We start from the raw sequence: 15,565 nt of genomic DNA on the forward strand, positions 1-15,565 counted from the left end.
CTGTTCTGAGGCCATTGTTTAACTTTTTACTCCTTCCTGTCAGGAAACTGAGTTCAGTTATAAATCCAAGTTTATTTCTACAAGCCCTGCCTTTGCTCTGTGGAGATCGGAGCTTGCTCCTCATGTATGCCAAGTCATTCCAGATGCCCTGTGACCATGTTAGCCTGGCTCCATGCCTGCCTTAGCAAAGTAAATTAATTCAGACTTGGACATGCATTAGTGTAATCCCAGGACTGTAAGTTAGAGAAGATACCTCCTGCAGCCGGGCATATAGGCACACCAGACTCAGGTAGACAGAACCTTGAAAGGCCCACACTGTTCAGCACTGAGAAACCTGGGAAATCTTCCTTTGAGTTACTTACCTCCCCTAAGAACTAACACTTCTTTTTTGCCTGTTAAGGCTTTAATGCAAAAGAGAAGAGCTGTTCATTCACAATGCGAGAGAAAGTTGGATAACCACTTTTAATGGCATATGGCATGTCCATCTGTTAAGGATATGCCATGTCACACATCTGTTTTCTGGCACTGGCCTGGGAGCAAAGCTGCTCTGAGCTGCTACCAACACTATCAACTCCCTTCCTAAATAACAAGCAATGGCTTTCCCAGGAAGGGAAAGAAGCATTGATCAGTAAGCTCAAATCAGCATCTTGATCCACCCCAGTGTGAATCATAAAAGTGCTTGTGCCTTCTGCACAAATTTGATGGGGTGTCAGCAAAATGCAATGAGAAGAGATTTAGCTCACACACATCAGCTCCCTGTACACATAGGAAACAGAAGAAAAGAGAATGAAAGAAAAAGAGAACAACTCTGTTGCAGAAGCTTTGTTCACAACAGACTTTCTTGACAAGCCTGACCCAAACTCTTCTCACCAAACAAGCTGTAAGTAAAAGCAGTGGTGACACTGTCCGTATCAGTTTGGTTTTATGGTTGTGCTCTGAATCCTATTAGATCTGAATCTTAAAATCTCAGACCTGGGTCTGCATCTTGAGGTGCCTCAGCAGACAGCTGTATCCATAGTTTGACTGAAGGCTCAAAAAACATAAGGGTTCCCTCCCTTAATGTTCATTATCCTTCCAGAAGGGAGCCTCAAAAGGCAACAGGACCAGGCAGTGATTAATTCTTAGGAAAACCCCACAGAGGCAACACCCAAATTTAACTAATCTATCTCATGAGTTTTCTCCTTTGGGGGCAACTCTTTCTCCTGTGTGATGTCAGCTGAGGAAACAATGGAACCAGAAATCTTCTCACCAAAAGTTATTCACCAGGATTAGAGGCTCTTTAGGATAATAATTTTCCTCATCTAATTCTATTTCTAGTCCAAACAACTACATAAATAGGAAAAGAAGTGAGAGTTTCATGTAGGCTGGTTGAAAGACTGTTCACTCACCAAAAAATGTAATCAATATCTCTGGAGTAGTTCAGAGAGTGAACATATAATCATAAAATACAGGAACAGAGTGTGTTAGCAGAGAAAGAAAAAAAAATAATCAGAACAAATGACATGGCTTCAGCATGTAACCCAGGAAACAGAAATATCTCATTCAGCTGGCATTTTTCAAAGTGATATATGTCAATACTGTTGTTCCCTTGTAGGTTAACTAAATCTATCAAAAATGGATACAGACTAAGACTTGCTAAAACAGTCTCTTTTTAACAGCTTGTTCTCTTGAGAAAGTTCAATTTCTATTACAGGAGGCCAGCAGTTAGAGAGAGTCACATATCTCGAGCCTGCTATTCCCTGCCTGCGTTTGGTTTTTATGAATTTGTGCCATAGTATAATCAGAGCTTTCAGCACTGAAAACATGCAGTCCCTTTTGTTAACACTGTAAAATTTGAAAACTCAGCAGCAGGAGGTTAAATCAAAAATTGCTCGCCCTTATTCCCTCATTCAGTGTGGGGGGGAAATAATAATAAAAAGAAGCTTTTTGTTAGTCAGAGAAAGCAAACTCTTTAGTCACTGCGAAGAGAACCATTGCAAGGGATTTTTAAACAATGCACTGACAATTGCTGATCCTGAAAGGTGAAAAATGGAGGAAGTCTGAACAAAAAGGATTCAACTGCTTCTTCACTTCTGCTTGCAAAGAGAATATGGAGAATCATACAGCTTCCTAGCACTATTATTATACACAAACATGAAGCAGAACATCATATGCCTTTCTATTATTATTATTATGCATAGCTAAAGCTGGACATACAGCACAAGCTAGTGACTGTACAGAAGACAAGAGGAGGACTTCTGAAGGCATAAGGATGACAGCGTTTCCATTCCTGCATGTGGAAATCTCTGTGCTTGCAGAAAGATTATTCATGTAGTCTAAAAGACTGTATGAAAGAGTATTCATACAGTCCATCCACATGATTAGTAAAGGAGTGTACATTGTACATTAACAGTGCTTACATTCTGCAACTCCATGAGTCCTCATCATCGAAGTGAGAAAAGGGTATTTTGAAAATTAAATAATAATCACAATGCAATGTACTCGAGAGAACATTGTATCTGTGTCAACAAATATCCTCATTCACCTAGCTACAACTCGAGGATGCTCAACTTTCTCATGGAGGGATAAATTATAGCCAGCCCAGACTCTTTCCCACTTTGACGTTGTGCCAATTCACTGTCATCTCTTCACCCCCTAAGAACAGTTAAGTGCAATCTGCAGCTCTAGTGAGCATTCTGTATAACTAAAGTAACTTAAAAAAACCCAGCAACAGTAGATGAAAGAGGCTGTGAAGGAGACAGCAATACTAACCTTTACAGCCGAGAGCAGTTGCAGCTGCCCAGCTCTATGGCACCTCTAAAGTCTCTATCGGCTCCAACACTCAGCAAGTGACTGGGTAAGCTCCAGGCAAAAAGGCACCATTAAGCTTTGTGCTGTCATGCTAACAAATCCAAGTCTTGTTAGTTTAATGCTGCTTTTGGTGTGTCTCTGCTCCATAACATTCACAGCAGCAACTGCAGCATAGGCTTACCCAGGGAGAGGCCAACAGATGTGGTGAGTTGTGCTCACAGCTAGAAGTGCAAAGTGTTCGATCAGCTGCATGTAGATAATTAGTTCTATAATTTAAAATGTTTCTGTTATTCCTTAACATCCATGCTAAGCTGCAGCTAGAGAAATTCTTCTCTAAACACCAACTGTTAGAAGAGATTTCCATTCACAGGAACTTTGGTTTTAGTTCAAGGAAGAACGGAAAACAAAAGAAATTTGTAAGATGAAAACAAAAGAAGTTTATAAGAATGCTCAGAAGACTCTCAGGCCAACCTTACATTATTTCTGTAAACTTTAAGTTAAAAAAGACAATAGATTGATTCCCAAATGTTCAAATTATCTGGTAAGGAGTGACAAACATTAAGCTAGGTGATCTTCCAAAACAAGTATCTATATCCTTGTGATGCTAAATTATTTAGACCACAACAACTCTGAACACTGACAGTAGTGACCATGAAAGGAATGGAAATCTCATTTGCATAATTTTTGCATGCCACATTATATTTAAGGATTAACACTGGCCAGCTCTGTACCCTGGTCAGCTGCTAGTTGACTACAGCTTCCTTCTATTTCTCCAGTCATTGATATTCAGAGGATAAGCTCAGAGCCTCCTTACAGCTCACAGCTCCCTTACACCAGCTCAGTGAGAATTTTCTGTATTGGAAAAAAAGGGTATCAACTGCAAGTCAAATTGTGGTTCCAGTTGGAAAAGAACCTATAAGAACACCCCCTTTTTCTGTGCCCTGTGTTCTTTTCACACAGTGGTCACCTTATCCTACTGACTATTATGACAGATATTATTTTGATTTCTCTCAGCTCCTGAGGACCAGCTCAGAGGTGAGAGTGGACTGGCACCGTCATCATATAAGCTGTTCAATAAGTTTTAGACTTGTGTAGGTGCGTTAAAGAAACTGAAGTTATTAAAATATTAATTTGGGCCTAATCTGGCATAAACCTTCATCTTTATTGTCAATGCAATGCCCATGATAGAAAGTTTGCACTTTGACTTCCAGGGTACAGGCTGGAATTTGGAAAAGGGAACAGAATATATTTCTACTTATAAACTTCATAGGTTTTAGACTGGATCCTTGTGTAACAAATGCAAAACTATTAAAATGTGGTATTTATGGCCATTCACTGGAGCAGAACAGCAATGTTAAAAGCTTATGTTTCTGGTATTATACTTTTCTGAGTCCTGCATGGCTTTGCCAAACAAAAGCTTGAAAATGTTTGAATAAGACTACTGGTATTTCTCTACATCCTATTGTCGAGAGCACTACTGTCTTTTTTTTGTTGTTGTTGCTTCAGAGCTTTTAATTCAAACTATGCATCTTTTTTTTTGGAATATCTAGAAACAACTGATTAAAGCCCTGTCCAGTCTAGTGTATTTGACATTTAATCAACATTTACCCATTGTACTGGATCTCAATACCAACAGTAAAATAAGAACTTTTGCTATTTTCAATTCATCGGTACCTATGCATGGCTCTAAAAGAGAAGCACTACTGAATTTTGTCAGAATTGCACCATTTCAAGTCCAGCATAAAACATGCATTTTTGTGGAAGTAAACTTAAAAAAAAATCAGATTATCTGCCTCATTTATGCAAATAAGAATGTTCTTATTCGAGACAGCCAACCAAGTGTTACGTTGTCGAGTTCATACTACAGATGAGAAATGGTAAGGAAGGACTCTTGGGTTATATGCTTACACTCCCTCTTTTTAGTTTTATGAATGTTCCTGGTCATTGCCAAAAGTATGACAAAACTCAGTCATGTAAAACGATGTCCAGGAAGGTTACCTCAAATATAAAGGGGACAGACTGGATCAATCATCATTGCTGCTGCACTTTCATTCATTATTCTCACTTTAGATAAAAGGATCCTAAGGCCAAAGGAACTACAACACCTCTGATGTCAATGCAACTCCTTACTACAGGGAAGTCAGTAGGTCTGGGGGCAATTTAAGGTATGAATTGGATTATGGACACCAGTGGGATGGTAGGAGTATCCTTCAATTTTGAGAAGAATTGTGGCTGCAGATATGGTAAGACTTTTAGTCTCTTGTAAAAAATATTTTGGAAATCGAGGTGAGAAAAAAAATATGGGGTGATTTCCTCTGAATCATGGAAATGATGTTCTGTGGAGCATATGATTGCTTTATGCTGCCAAGTAACCTACAGATACACTTAAGAAGCAGAGGGATTAAGTGTGCTGTTTGGTTTGCATTTCTTGAGAGATTACCTGTGATAAGGGCTTTAAATTTGGAATGCTTACTTTGAAAGTTTCCTTTGTATATACAGTGTCCTGCGTGTACAGAGTAAAAAATACGTTCAACCTCTATACCCTTCCCTAATAATGTAGAATGTTCCTATTAGTTCTGTATCACATCTTTGTAATTAAGACATTAGATGTCTTTGTTAAAGAAATATAATAACTGAACTTCTGCCTTCAAACTATCCTTATACAGTGCAGCTTTTTGCTGTAAAGGAGATGCAATGAATATGGCTGCTGTGTTAGCAATGCTCCTTCATCATGCTATGCTGTGCCCACTACCAAGAAGTATGACCACATAGATTTCTTTCCCATCCCTCCATAAGGTATTATTACACTATTGAGAGGTGGAAGAGCCCAAAATAACCCAAGGAAAATTAACTCCAGAGGAAATCCACAACTTCTTTTTCTGAATATTTAGGCAGAAAAAATGGGAATAACAAATTCTTTTCTTACCACCATTCCTGAACTGCACTTCGGCAATTTTTTTATCTACAACATTTGGCAGTAGAGACTGATCTTCAGCAACTCATATGCCACTTAATTCTCTTCTTTGCATCTGTAAAATACATCTGACAGTGTAATAAACATATCAGATAACGGAGTTTTTTAGGCCTTAAGCTGGCTGCCAGCTAACAGTAATTCTCTTACCTAATGGCCATGAGTGCTTAGAAAGGCTATTGTTTTTAAAACATTAATGACATCCCAAGGCTACTGCAGCAGCCACCCTATATATTAATATAAATGTTTCAAGGAAGCTAAGCACAGTCAAGCCCTCTTAAAACCAAATAGATTGACTTCATTTGAACTTAAACATATGCTTAGAGCTATGCATACATTTAAGTGTTCTGCTGAATGGCATTTTTCTTCAAAGAACAGCCCTGTTAACTTCAATAAGACTATTTATATGATCATGGTCTTCTAGTCTTAAAGAAGTATAAATTTACAATCCATTAATGGCAAGCCCAAACCTATGAAATACCATTATAATGAACTTATTTAATAAAGTTCACATTTATTCAGTTCTAAGCCTGATAATATATCTGTAAGGAATCTCAAGAATGTAGGATAGCAATACTTAAAGGGCATTGAACATGGAATTTTAGAATCTGCATCTATAAATCGGGTTTTATCTCCTTTTATTTGCCAGGTGTTTAAAGGAGGTCTTGATGTCATTTCAGATAAGGGTTTGCATGCAAACAAAGGTACTTGGGTACAACACATCACTGTTTGCTGCTACTAAAACAGTGGAAAGAAACAGAAATGTAGAAGCACTTTTCACCCTTTTTATAAAACACATAAAGCAAATAGTGTACCGAAGCTCCCTCTGAATTATATGTAAAAATCAATTTTATTTATATTAAATAGGCATAAACCACCTTTTAATTAAGCAAAGGCTTTCGGTTCTCCCATGAGAGGTAGTGTGTGTTTATTCTCAGTCTGTGCATTAAGATCCTTTGAAAGGGCATTACCATTGTGGCCATTTTGGGAAGGGGAACACTGTTCCTTATCGAGGAAGCAATTAAACCTGACCAGAAGGGGGGTTCAGGGAATATAGCATGTAGGAAACAGGAAAGAGTGTGCAAAGCAGGGCACCAGGAGCCTGCAGCACGCACAAAGATCAAGATCACTGGCAGCAGCCAGCTGGGTCTCAGGAATTATAGCAGGGCTTTATGAGGGACTGGAAAGGAAGAGGCAGAATTTGCTGCAGCTCAGAAAGTCACTTATCTGGTTTGCACAGATGCAAAGACTCAGCAAGGATATGGTAGAAGTGGGAGGAAGGAGTTTTTATTACAATTTGCCTGGTGTAGTCAGCTTCAGATTTGTTTATGTGGCAAGCTAACGCGTCTCCTAAAACAAAACAGCAAAAGAATACGTATATCAAGTTTCAGCTCAGAGGTTACATGATGTATATTGTACCAAAGCCTAAGGAATACATGCAGGAGTGGGAGAGAGAGGTATACATATATATGTATATGGGAGGTATACATACATATCCCTGGTGTATACATATATATGCCTGGGGACCCTGTTGATCCACTGGAGAAGGGGTGGGTTCCCTTCTGTAGCATAACTCAGAGCAGATGTGAAATGCAACATCCATTCACCATGCTGGGGTTTTCTGTTATATAAAAAATGAAGAAAACAACAACTTGAAGCCAATGAAAAATCCACCTCTTGTCTCGGACTTTGGGCTGAAAAAAAACTGAACATCTCATTCTTTTCTACTTATATCCCTTGATTATAAAAGGCAAAATGTTGTTTATTTTCTCAGTGAAAGAATTTCTCATTTCCTATTCTGTGACCCAGCCTTCAGTGGCTATTGTTAATAGCAGTGAGATTTGGACAGACAGCTGGAAGACGTGGAGGATACTTGGAGCTGACTTATTAAAATGAAAAAGAGAACAAGGGAGGAGATAGATGGGTGTGGGAAGGGGGCATAATCTCTTTAAACAGCACAGATATGAGTGAATGCGTGTCTGCAGCCTTATACCCAGTGGTTGAGAGCCAGATGAGGAATGAACCAATAAAATTTATAGCAGCAGTGGAAGGAATGATCACAGATATAGGCATCAGAGTATCTTAAATTCTTTCAGTGGTCCCTTGCTAAAGTATGCTCTCACTGCCATGGGGTTACTTTGCAGTCTGTAAGCAGACTTACAGACCCCAAACCATCTGTACATTCAGATGACATTGCCAGTGAGTGATTTGCCATTTTCAAGAGGATTTGGGTACTTGATTTGTTTGAAAATCTAGGTACTGGCACTCTAGACTGTTCTGCCATTGATCTCCAGAGTGCTAAGATTTCATCTATGGCTTCACAACTATTGTAACATGGAATTGCTCTTATGTGTCTGGGAAAACCAAACTGTTTTCTTGGTCTATATCTAAATAACAGCAACACCTGTCAAATTCACTGTTAGGAATGTTAACTGTTAAGGTGTTAATCCTTTTATAAGAATGTGTGATTCACTCTTCAATTTAACCTGTACTGAGATGAAAAGAAACAAAGACACGATGGTTAAACAGCTAGAACATCAGCATATCTTCATATAACTTTTTCCTACTAAAAGCAATATTGCTACTCATCCTCACATTTTAGTAAGTTAAAAGGTAGAATGGAGCAAGGAGAGGAAGTTGTTAGGTCAAAATATTACATAAAGTAGCTAAGCACAGAAAAGAAGAGAAAAAGCAATCTCTTAAGAAAAGTCAGAACAGGGAACAAAAGCCTAATAATTTACAAGCCTGTTTCTAAAATGAGACACTGCAAAGTGTTTTCATTGCGCTTTAGGCAATTCCCTACTTTTCACTGAAAAACCAAGAAAATAAAATAAAAGAATACTTTGCTATGGCATCTATCAGCAGTGCTTGCAATATTCATCTATGTGACCTGGCACTGGAAGAGACAGAAGTGAATTAAAGTGCTGGTGGAAAAGGATGGGTAGGAATATCTGAGTGAGTATTGCACTTTGCTAGAAGCGGTGAGCTGTTCATATTGCATTTTGGTTTTGTAGATTGAAATAATTGGCAGGGTGCTCAGAGCAGGTGGATGGTTATTTCTAGTCTAGTCTATTCTGGTCTAGATCAAAACTAATAAATAAAGTAGAAAATGCACTCAGCCTCCGGGTCCTTAGATTGGCTTTGGTTTTATTACTTATGTACTACCTGAAGCCTCAACTATTTGCTTAGTTTTGGTGTGTAATGAATTGCTATTTTCATTTATGGCTATAAGCATGACAGAAATCATTACATCATGCCTTATATGAAGAAACCTTTTTTAATTTCACCCTGTTTCAGTGACTATATTCAGGCTATTGTGCAGCATAATCATCTTTTATTACCACACGCTGCACTTCAGAACTGGCAAAGCAGAAGTGCCCTTTAAACAGCATCAAGTTCTTCCCCAGCTGTTTTCAAGATCTGAGGCAAGCCTGGGTTTTGTCTGATTTTCTTTTCCAAGACCTGCCCCTCTTGCTATGAGTATCACTCAGTTGAACAGCTCTATCATTAGACTGTACACAAAGGCATGCAAGAGCATCTGGACAGGACTTAGCACCACGTGCCTCTGAGACGAGTGAAAAATATCACCGGCTGGATTGCAGACTGCTGACAAAGCAGGCATTGGCTAGAGGAGGCAAACAGAAGCAATTCAGTTAAATGATACGCAGTCCCTGAAGTGATGTATTCTGAAGTTAGAAAGAAAGGAAAAAGCAATCAGGGAATGTTTTTGCCATGGTTGCTAACACTGCTCCAATTCATCATGAAAAAGGGAAAAACTCTCATTTAATATAGCAGTGAAAAGTGTCATCCCCGTTTGGCTGTCAGAAAAGGTCTATTAATAATACTTTCTACTAAATAGCTTACCTAAATTGCTCTAGCTGCATTTTAAAGCTGATATTACCGGTCTCATTAAAAGGACTGCTGAACTGAAGTCCAAAGATGCAGCCATTCTAAGACTGCAGTCACTGGTTCCTGAACGAGCTTCAGGTGACTGTGTTTGCGAATGGGTTTGGGCAAGCTCATCCATGAGATCTTTATGCCTTCTTGCACAGGTAAGTTGAAGATGTCTGTAATCACCTTAGGAAGATATGGATTTGAAACCTGAAGGGGACTGGACTTGAATTCATTAGTGCTCCTTCCAGCCAGACCATGGGAATGAACAAATGTTCAGATCCCGCTCCCCCCCCAGCTCTGTTGCTCTCTTGAGAGCTCCACACCTGGACACAGTGTGGCCATTAATAATGATGGAAAAGTCTGGTCTTGAGAGTTGCATTGAACCTAGTGTAGACAGATAATATGAGACCTCAAAAAATATTCCATTAAGAGGACAGAAAGAGCCCTTTTCAGTAGATTTTTTCCTATATAAAACACACCTGCCCTTCAAAGGGTAGAATTTCTTGGGCAGAAGGAAGAGTGATAAAGGAAGACAACATTTTTATTGGATGGAGAAATAGCATGTTATGATGCTCTTGTCTAGTCTACAGGTCTGAATTTTCTCTCTTTAAATGGCCATATAAATCTAGTGGCAAAAGCAGGCAGTGTGTCAATGAATGAATAACCACCAGAGCAGTGCACCATCTCGCCATCCTTCGGCAGCTATTACACCCGAGAAGTATTTTTGGGGAAGCAACTGGCAAATATATATAGGTTGAAGCTTTCAGAATAAACTAAGGGAAGCAGCTTTACCTCTTCCTTTCTAAATTAACAAACTAATGTTCCAACACAGCTTTTTCAAAGGTGAAAGATTTACCATTTAAAATTTGTCTACGTTGTAATTCTATGTTAAACCATGTATGTCAAAAAGTTGCTCTGAATTCCTAGTACACATTGTTGCTTCTTGGTCACCAAGAACTTCTGAAAGCATATAGAATCATAGAATGGTGTGGGTTGGAAAGGACCTTAAGATCATCTAGTTCCAACCCCCCTGCCATGGGCAGGGACACCTCACACTAGACCATGTCACCCAAGATATGTACAAGCCCAGCCAAAACAGCACTATATTGTAGTCTCTTACATGATCCAAAAATCATTGCTGTGTGACTACTCTGAAGTAAGCTTTCTTGCCATTTAAGATGCTAAAACATAAAAAAGGGAAAAAAGAAAAAAAGAAAAAAAGAAACACTTTGAGCTTTCATTTATATACACCTTGACACACGTTGAGAGACCACATGAGAGAAGATGTTTTCCTTCCCAGAAGGTCATGATCTCCTTCCTGGAAAAAAAACCCAAACCAAACCAATAAAGAAGGTCCAAAAATCTTTTTTATTTTTGAATAAGCTTGAATCACAAACATACATTTCCAGCCACAGCTCTGCTTTACTCAAGATGGAATTCCAGGTAACCTCGCAGGAAAAACACAGAAGTCAACATATTTTTTAAGCCTGGTCTTCTGGGTCATCAGTTTAAACTATACTTCAGAGATTGAGCTCTAAAGACATTTTTGAAGGCTGAAAGATTTGGCAAGAGCCGAACATGAAACATGTGCATTTGGAAGATTTAGAGTTCAGAGGTTTTTAACCTACACTGTGTCAGGTATCTAAATTCAGTGTCATGAATGAACTAGAAGCCCTTAACTTTATTTAACTAACTGTAAAGGAAGCTTGGCTTGGGTTGCGTTTTGCTGAGATGCATAAGGCAGCCTCGGGGGCGTGATGTGAACAACCCTTTGTTGCACAGAAGCAGCTTTTTGTAATGGCACTGAAGAGAATCTCAGCACAAACTGGTTTGCACCCCTTGTCTGAGGGTATTTCAGAATTTGGACACAAGCAGGTTGGTGCTGAGAAGCACCGACATCACTGCCACACTTCCCAGGGTTAATGACACAAGGTGTACTAGCAAGGTAGTTCTGTGCTTCTAGGAGCCACAGTTTCAGCTGTGCTCACCCCAGTGGTGATCTATGTGGTCTCTCATACATCACAGGCTCAGGGTAAAGGCAACAAATTGGTGAGGTAACTACCAGTTTCAGTCCTGATGGAGATGTATGTGCAGACCCTTCCTACCTATATATACAAATGTGACCTCACATTGCATTCTTAAAGATAACTTACACACTGCAGTTGATATCAGGGAGGCTGAGCATTGAATGCAGTACTTCTTAAAGACTCAGCACTTCAGCAAAATGACAGGTACCTGAAAACAGTATCGGTTTAATTTCCCTTTCTGCCCCATGCAAAAAAGCTGTAAAATGTTAGATTTTTTTCTTGTCATTTGCTTAACTGCTTAATTTGATTGATGTGGGTAACTGAACAAGAGGTAAGGAGATGAAAAACAGGCCATTATCTTTATTTGTTAGCATATTTTTATTTTGTGTAAATACTCAAGTTTTGATTTTAGTCAGAGAACATTTTTCTAAAGCAGACAATTTTTACTAACAAAAGACTTGTCATCAGAAATTTCACTCTCTGAAGGTAAAAGAGGAGCTGACTTAACCAGCTAAATACTACAGGAATCTAATCATAAGCAAGAGACTTACTGCAAAATGTGTTGGAGAGTGCTACTCCTCCTGGTCCCAGCAGCCGAGAAACCACTGCTCTCATTTAGGTTTGACACTTTTTCCAGCATGGCAAACAGCAAATTAATGCTTTATTTGCTGATCTGACCCTCAGTGGCTAAATTTTACTGAACTACAAGATTCACTTTGTAAAGCAATGTTCTTCTGGTAATTGTGCTGTGCTTCATTTAGGAAATGATACTGAGCGCAGTGAATTATGCCTATGGTGATAATAGGCATTTAGCTTTCAGATTCTGATTGTGCCATTAAAAACTGTGGAAAGATTGTTACCCAGAAAGAAAGTCTTGATAAAATTTATGCTAGATGAGTTAGAAGCAGTGTGGGGAAAAGGACACTCATACGAATTGCCTTAATTATTGATTGATGAAAAACACTTTTGTCCTAGGAGTATCAATATCATAGGAAGATAGCTCTAAAGTAAATGCATGTTCTTTCCTGTTCACTGTGGCATTGCTTTAATTTCACAACTCAGTAGCCCAGGCATCACCTGAGTTCCTAAAGAATTGAATAATTGATCCATAATTAATGGATGCACAGAGCAGGAAAACAGTAGCTAATACAACAGTCAACTATGGAGCATGAGGCTGTGTACTTGTGTAACTTTGTGGACCTTTTATTGGATCTGTACAGCCACATGCTGAAAGATACTTTCAAGAGCAAAACCCATTTGAGAAAATGTTGTGTATACATGCCAAATTACTTTCTATGAAGAATAACCTAAGAAGTTCAGTAAATGTACAGGGAGTTGTGTGCATGATGATCCAAATTCACTCCATGGCCACAGTAATCAAGAGCTTTTCCTTGTGCAGATGGAACGAACTAAACAGGCGACACTTTCACACTGAATCACACGTAAGATATCTCAAAGGTTATATGAAAAAGAATTTCAGCACAGAGGCTTGCACCCTGCCCTCAATTTTTTTCCCCAAGTTTGATTTATACTGGCAAAAAAAGCAGAGCCCTTGTTACCTGGGCTTGCTGTACTACTACAGGTAACCCTCCTTGCTTTCTCCTGTGGAGGAGAGGAACTCCTCGCTTCTAAAGAGATCAATGGGGACAGCAAGATCCATTCAAAGGCTTCCCATATTCTGGATTTTCCCTGTCACCATTCTCATGCCTGCATTCGGCACCCACATGCATATGTACTCCATGAGTATGGGCATTCTGCAATTAGCTCAAGTTTAAAAGACTTAGGTTACCATAACACCCAGCTCTCAGATATGAACAGATGGCATTTATAAATGCACAGAAACAAGAAGGTAATCCTCTAAAGTAAGTTTATTTCTGTAAGCCTTCAGAGTCCTATTAAAATGATAGAGAGTATTAATCCATTGATCTGCTGAACAAGAGAAACAGCAATCTGGCTTGTCCAAGTATCTTTGAGTCTTAATGTGACTTTCAGCAAATTAAAATGCTTATAGAAACCTGTAGAGTTAGGTTATCAGTTCAGTCTTACTTGTTTTGCAACACTGGCTACTCAAGCTATTCTCATCTCTTATTTCTTTGAGCATGATTGAAATGCTCCCAAGAAGAGGAACCTCAGAGAGCTGCACAGGGTTCTCCTCATCCTGTAAGGCACCAAACATCTCTTGTACGATTGCTATGTACTTTGAAATCATCCAGCAATGTGCAACTGGAGAACACAAATTAATTAAGTTAAGAGGCATGCACTTTAGAGAACAGACTAAAACCAAGGGTCCCATCCAGCTTTAAGCACTGTGAATCTCTGACAGCCTCAAGCTGACAGCAGCTTGCAGAATGAGATTCTAAAATAAAGACTCCCGTGTAACAGCAGATGGAACTAAATGACAGAATGTGGATAAATATAGAGGACTAAAGAATATAATATCTATTTGAAGCAAATAAATCACTGTGCTTATAGCCATCCAAGGAAAGGTAGCCACTAGAAGGGGCTGATCAGCATTAGCAAGCTCCTCCTGAGTTTATGCTGTGTTCCCTTCAGAAGCAAGGCAAGTTGTTAGGCACTTGCCAAGCATCTGCAGAAGGAATGCTCCTAAGATACCTGGTCTGTGGTTATGAGGGTTAGGATAACAGAGAACTTCAGACAGGCAGCTCTTCTGTTCATTGAGTGCTGACAAACTTGGATCACATATATGTGCAACATGAGAGCTATTTTGTAATGAGTTGGTGAGCATGTCAGCTAGAACACGTTAGAATTAAAGTTAGTGCACTTGCCCAGGATTTAGAGTGGTGCAGTTCCTAACTGATCTGATGATTCAGTGAAGTACCCCCATGACAGGCAAAGACACTTTGTCTTTTTCCAATCTAAAAGTCTACATCAGATTTCATCTCCAAGCTTCACAAAAACTGGTGGATTAGGTTGGATTTTTTTGTTTCATGCTTTTTGTCAATGCTAAAATTCAAGAGGAGGTAGAATATAAATGCAGTCGACCTTAACAATGAATCTGCCATATTTAAAAGAACGTGCCAGCACTTGTCCATTCAACAGAAGCATAAAGATGCAAAGTACTTGAAGTAAACACAAGTATCATCTATGTTATGGAGACAGATTCTTGTCAGGTGGGTGTACACTGCTTCAGTGTGGATAGCCAGATGCTCTAGTCATTCTTTTAAAGGACCTAGAACATTCATAATGATTAATCACATTTCTAAAGCAGTAATGTATGCTACCATCTGTTTAACTAAATCTCATGCTTACAGACATACACCAGGCAGCTCACAGGGGTCAGACATTAATTCCCCCCTTTTCAGACCAGGGAACAATTGGCTTACACCATTATACTTTTATCCGGTCCTTCTGGTTTTAGGTACCAACCACTAATAGAGCCATGACTGAGAGCACGGCAGGAGAGAAAACTATTTGAAAATGTAGAGCTCTGACCTCAGATCTTGTCTTCTCTATAATTACTTTATAGTTTTCAAGCACCCATTTCTTTGTACCTGAGACAACTGTTGATATCCTTCTCTAAAGTGAACTATAAGAACAAACTCAACAGGTTATGACAAAACTAAACTTCCCTAGGAGCATTTGCTTGCTTCTTTACATGCTTGAGTTCACATGCCCAGAGGCTTCTGTTTCATTCAGTGTAAAAAAGGATTTTGACAGGGTTGTATGTATCATGTATGTATCCCGTATCATCCTGTACATTGCATGAGATTTGTCACTATGAGTTTTGGATTGTCTTATACATGCCTAAAGCCTTTTTCACCTGTTTCCTTGTACTGATTAAGCTCTTAGTTAAAATTACTCAAGAAAAGTAGCCTTAGGGATTTTGAAGATTATCATCTCCTTCTTCCATTTTGTAGAGATA

At 39.0% G+C, this 15,565-nt stretch overlaps 1 long non-coding RNA gene across 1 annotated transcript in view; it reads right to left on the reverse strand.

The window, feature by feature from the left end:
• Positions 1–7,280: 7,280 nt before the first annotated feature.
• The window catches only part of LOC133270722 (uncharacterized), a 48,920-nt gene continuing 40,635 nt past the window's right edge, over positions 7,281–15,565 (reverse strand). The window contains exons 3-4 of the long non-coding RNA XR_009743883.1: positions 11,057–11,103; positions 7,281–7,455 (exon numbers count right to left, since the gene is read on the reverse strand). This is a non-coding gene — a long non-coding RNA (uncharacterized LOC133270722). The remainder of the gene's footprint in view (positions 7,456–11,056; positions 11,104–15,565) is intronic.

The sequence above is a fragment of the Pezoporus flaviventris genome, unplaced genomic scaffold (assembly GCF_033815535.1).
Source record: "Pezoporus flaviventris isolate CSIRO_AGI_PZ_B2104156 unplaced genomic scaffold, CSIRO_AGI_Pfla_v1 ptg000021l, whole genome shotgun sequence".
Lineage (NCBI taxonomy): Eukaryota > Metazoa > Chordata > Aves > Psittaciformes > Psittacidae > Pezoporus > Pezoporus flaviventris.